Below are 6,133 nucleotides of genomic sequence, written 5' to 3' on the forward strand. Positions count from 1 at the left end.
GACACATGAAGAGATCTGGAAGATCTACTAGAAGAGAGAGAGAGAGAGAGGAGTGTTGTGTGTATTCATATAAGCAGGGCTTTTTTTCAGGGGGAAAGTGGGGGAACGGAGTTCCAGCACCTCTTGAAAATACTCGGCAATAGTGCTTGAAAATAATATGATTTCAAAGAATCCCGCGTGTTTCTTCCTCATTTCCCTCTTGAGAGTTCCGCCACCTCTTTTCCCAGAAAAAAACCCTGTATATAAGTCTGTTTTTCCTCTTCTTCCATTTGTTTCTATGGGGTGAGGTTTTTGGAGTGGGGGGTGCTGATATTTTATGTTTTTGTACTGCAAACTGCTTTGGATCCCCAGAGGAGAAAAGTGAGATACGAACCAACAAATACATAAACAATAAATAAATAAAATTTCATTTGGACTTTGGCTTTGATTTATGTTAGATTTTTAAGGCGATACCAGGGTTTGCAAGCTTACGGTGTCAGCCACTGATGTAGTTGATTTTTTGAAGAGGAAAAAAAGAAAAGAAAGAAAGCATGTTTGGTTGGTCACAGGACTCCAGTATTATATGGCTTCGAAGAAATCAGGTGGGGATAGAACTGGCTCAGGATTGTGAAAAATGTCATGGGGATTAGATGGTGTTACTAGCATGGGCTTTTTGCTTAATTTCATTTTTCAGTTCCTCAATGTAAACGAAATTGGACAGTTCTGCAAAAAAAAAAATGTTTCTTTTAATTTCCAAACAACCACCCATCGGTCATTCCTGACTGCTCAATTGCACCATCTAGTGGCCATGTGCTCAAAGGAATCAGCTACATTGAAGTAAACGAGTTGCTTTGTGAGCCAAGATCTTTGCACAATATTAAGGGGGGAAACCCCACTAAGCGCTTGGCCAGAGCATGGAAATATGATCAAGTTTCTTTAAAGTTATACCTTAAAACATGGCATTGGCAATCCTCAAAATCATAAAGCTACAAACGCATAATCATCTAACTTCGTTCTGTGAGAAACTAACAAGGTCAGCAGCAAGTTAATTAATAAAAACATCAACAGCATAAAAAGATGCAACTCCCCCTTACCCACCCCCCAAATCCACCTCAAAAGTTTTCTAGAACAAGCATATTTTAACAAGTTGAAAGAGGGAATGGAAGGGACCACAACAGACTTTCCCAGAAAAAGCATTTTATAATTGTATGAAGTCACCACTGAAAAGGCCCTGTGCCTGGTAACCATGAATAGAGATGGGCACGAACCGCATTATGAACTTCAAAAACCCACAAAATTGGCGATCACGAGATCGCGATCCAGCGGTTCGTGATTGTCCACAGCCAACGAACCAGCGTTCGGGAGAAGTCTGGTATGCATGATGACATCACTTCTGGGAACTTCTGGGTCAAAGGGCAGCCTGGGAGTGCTCCCGAACTTGGCAAAGGGCTGAATCACCCCTCTGTGGGCCTGATTTGGCCTGAAACGGGCCCATTGTGGGGCGTGGGGGCCAGGTAAGTGGGGGGCAGGCGCGAGGAGGTGGGAGCAGGGGATTCCCCGCCGCCGGCGGAGGAATGGAAAACCTAAGTCCACCTTAGGCATTTTCTCCAGGGGAACTGATCTCTGTCACCTGGAGATCAGTTGTAATTCCGGGAGATCTCCAGCCACCACCTGGAGGCTGGCAACGCTAGCCAAGGCAACTTGACAGCACATAACACACAGAGAGATTTATCACCCATTTCCACAAGGCTTCCGGCCTACACATGGCCCTCACTAAGTACATACAATGCCACTCAAATGTTTTGCCTTTATCCCAACAGCCACAGCTCCAAAGCTACCTTGCACAGAGGAACATACTTCTTTTCCCTTCGTGGATGGAAAACATGTTTGTCAAAGTAGCTGCTTTTTTGATGACTGTTTCCTCAGGTCCCTGATGGGGCAGGGGAGCTTCTTCCTCCTGGTTTATAATTTTATTAGTGATGTCCTCCCCTCATTCACGAAAACCTGAGCGTGCAATTAGTATCATCATATGAATATGGGGGGAAGGGCACTCCGGTTGGTTGCCTCTGAAGAGGCATGATTAAAAGTTGGCCAATCGGCAGCTGTTCAATTATTATTATCATCAGGGCTTTTTTTCAGCTGGAATGCAGAGGAACGGAGTTCCAGCACCTCTTGAAAATGGTCACATGGCTGGTGGCCCCACCCCCTCATCTCCAGACAGAGGGGAGTTTAGATTGTGCGGAGGGAAATCTAAACTCCCCTCTGTCTGGAGATCAGGGGGCGGGGCCACCGGCCATGTGACCATTTTTGCCAAGGGCGATTTAAACTTTTTAAAACTCCCCCCTTGTTCCAGCTGACCCAAAGTGATGTCATTGTGCGGTCCTGGGAGTGTGCGTACACTTTGCGCGCGCACATGAGGTACCAGGGGCACCACCTCCCACCAAGAGTTGCCCCCTGTGCTGGCAACCCATGAAGTTCCACCACCTCTTTCCCCAGAAAACAAGCCCTGATTATTGTTATTTCTACCATGGAAGAATGATGTTCTGGAGTTTCTGCCTCAGGCCCTGGGGGATCTTGGGCCAAATCTGGGGCTAGCACTTTGATCTCAAACCTTGGAAGAGTGTCAGGTCATAAATTCTCCCCTTTCTCAGCCAAGCTGATGCAGAGCACAGACCATTGGCGTAGCCATGAGGGTCTAATTAGGCCAAGAGATTTTGAAAGTTATTTTCCATTCAAGACTGATCTCCCAAGCAGATACCTTTTTTAAAAAAAGCAGAAAATGCATGTCCTTTGACCTAGGAGAAACATGAGCTGAAAGGAAGGAAAGAAGAGAAATTGCTTTGAATAGATTTTCACAGCTGAAAGCAGGTGATGTTTGAGCTTCAGAATGCCTCTTTTGTGCCATGGAGCCAGGTTTAAAGGGCATGCACAAGATCAGTCCAAAGTAGTCGATCCAGATCCATATACTGCAAATGACGGGATCTTATTTCTAAATCTGATCCAACGCTTAGCAGCTCCTTTAGCATCATACAGGTTTTTCATAACTTGGAAATTTTTGTACTGCACAAATGTTCTTTTGAAACTGCACGTTTTCCTGAATTGTGTATTTGGTATCTGGTTGCATGTTTTAAAAAAATGTTGTACAGTTTAAATGAGCATCCCCCTTCCTCCCCCTAATTGCCTCTTCTCTCTCCTGCTCTTCTGTATTTGACCAGTCTCTGTATCAGGCATCTGACGAAGAGAACTTGATTCTCGAAAGCTTATGCTACAATAAAATTGGTTAGTCTTAAAGGTGCTACTGGACTCTTTTTGAGTTTAAATGAGGACTCTGTCTTCAGAGACAAGACAGCACTGGGAGGTATTTGGGGGCTCCTTTCAGGAACGGGAAAAGTGGCACCCAACGTAAGTCACTCTGAGCCCCATTAGGGAGAAAGGTAAAGTATAAAAAATGTAAATAAATAGAATAAAAAATGTATAGCCTGCCTTAGCCCCAACAGGGACTCAAAGTGGCTTACATCATTCTCCTTTCCTCTGTTTTATCCTCACAGCAACCCTGTGAAGTAGCTTAGTCTGAGAGATACACCAAACTGAGAGCCAGATTGGTGTAGTGGTTAAGAGTGTCGGGACTCTAATCTGGAGAGCCGGGTTTGATTCCCCACTCCTCCACTTGAAGCCAGCTGGGTGACCTTGGGTCAGTCACAGCTCTCTCAGAGCTCTTTCAGCCCCACCTACCTCACAGCGTGATTGTTGTTGTGGGGATAATAATAACACATTTTGTAAACCACTCTGAGTGGGTGTTAAGTTGTTCTGAAGGGCAGTATATAAATCGAAGTTTGTTCTTGTTATTTAAATCATTCTAAATAGATAGGTTGTTTTACCAAACTGTTTTACCTCACAGATATTACATAGGAAGTAATCATCTTGTGTTGACAGTTCCATCTAAAATAAAGGCACCTCAGATTACATAGAAAGGATTTTATTTCCTCCTCAGAAATTTCTTGGTGTTCCTGTCTGGCCTCACCAAGATAATGAAGACCTTTGGAGTAAAGATACATGCCAGAATCTCAGCACTGGAAACCAAAATGGAGAAGATCTCTACGGCAACTGCAGTCTTCCCTTGAGAGCTGAAGTATGTGGGGATGAAGGAGATCCAGACACAACAAAAGGTGACCCTACTGAAAGTGATGTGCTTGGCTTCGTTAAAAGAATCTGGCAACTTCCTGGCCAGGAAGGCAACTGTAAGGCTGATAATGGCCAAACGACCCAGGTAACCCAACCCAGGTTACCACAGAAGATACCTACAGACCCTTCATTATACGGGAACGCAATCTGACTTCTGACTCGGTGTGATTCTCTGGAAAAGGAGGAGATATTCCCAGCCAGATAGAGCAAAGAGTGACTTGAACAAGGGCTAGGGGTGCCATTCTCCCGCCTGGGGTGGGGGATCCCCTGATCCCACACTCCCCTCCCCCGCACCCACTTATTTGGTCAGCAGGGGGGGCGCACTCCTGTGCCCACAGCAGCCCGTTTCGGGCTGAATCGACCCCGCAGCGGGCTGATTCAGCCTCTAGGTGAGTGTGGGAGCACTCCCAGGCCGCCCTTTGACCCACGTGATGACGTCACTTCCCAGAAGTAACATCATCACACAAGTCAGGAGCAGAAAGGTGAGTGCCGGACTCCCAACCTCCTGCTAGGGGAATCAAAGGACCTGGCAACCCTAACGAGGGCCCCAGAAAGGACAATAGATACCTAGGATATCCTAGGTAGCTCATCTCAGTGCCCTTGAAGGCCAAGACCACAGTTATAGTTTTAGCCAACACAGAAGAGACAGCCACAACAAAAGCGACTCCAAAAATGGTTTGTCAAAGCAGGCAGGTCACTTTCCTAGGGTGGCCGATGAATATTAAGGAGCAAAGAAAACAAATGAGAGCGAGATGAGGAGAATGTAACTGAGATCACGGTTGTTGGCTTTGACAATGGGGGTGTTGCGGTGCTTAATAAATGTCACCAGAACGCAGGTGGTGAGGAGCGAGAAGGAGATCGCCAAGGACTGGGTCCCATTGGGTCTTCATAAGCCAGGAACTTGATGCCTTTGGGGGTGCACATGTCCCTTTCATCATTTGGATACTGGTCTTCAGAACTCTGCAAACAGCTTTGCACATCTGAAAAGATGAACTGTGGTGTTAGTTTGTCCTCTGTCCTTTTTATATGTATGTATGAAAAATTGTACGGGACTCAATGAAGTGCAGTGGCCAGAATGCTGGACTAAGATCTGGGAAGTCCAGGTTCAAATCCTCACTGCAGTGGAAGCTTGTGGCGTGACCTTGGGCCAGTCGCTATAATAACAGCGACAGCAACAAACAACAACATTCGATTTATATACCGCTCTTCAGGACAGCTTAGCACCCACTACACCAAACTGGCTCCTATGTGGAAAGAAGCATCTCACGCTGGAGCAGAAAACACCACTTGCATGTGGAACTCACTGCATTCCCTCTAAATTGAAGAGGTCTTCAAACTGTTTAATTTCAGCCGGAACATGACCAGTCATGCTGAAATAATTACATGCCATTTCAATGAATTTTTATCTTGAAAGTAACCTGTGCTTTATATTATTGCAAGAATAATACAACCTTTTTTTTCTTCATATTTGAAATAAATTGCCATCTTAGCATAGTTCGTTTTAATGTTTTAGAGCAATTATTAAACATATGTGTGTGTTACACTACACATGTGAGTGCTGAAGAAAGCTGACTGGAAGAATGTTGATTCATTTGACATGTGGTGCTTGGAGGAGAGTTTTGTGGATAAGAGATGAATAAGAGTGTTCTAGCGTAAATCAAGTTTGAATTCTCCCTAGAAGTTAAAATGACAAAACTGAGGATATTGTACTTTGGTCACATCATGAGAAGACAAGGGCCGTCGTCACATGGGCATCTGTTCCGTTAAATTTACAGCATATAGTGTCATCGCTGATATCGGCACAGTAACGTTTCTTTGGGTCACCTCGCATTTTGTCGCGCTCCCAGCTGTCCACACCTAAGCGCTCTGTTCCGTTCTCTCTAATGGGCGCAGAAGCAGCTCCTCCCCCTTTTTTTGGGCGTTTAATTCCGCTATAACGGAATAACATTAGATAAACATGCCGGTAGCCTAA

This window comes from Eublepharis macularius, chromosome 1, assembly GCF_028583425.1.
Source record: "Eublepharis macularius isolate TG4126 chromosome 1, MPM_Emac_v1.0, whole genome shotgun sequence".
Lineage (NCBI taxonomy): Eukaryota > Metazoa > Chordata > Lepidosauria > Squamata > Eublepharidae > Eublepharis > Eublepharis macularius.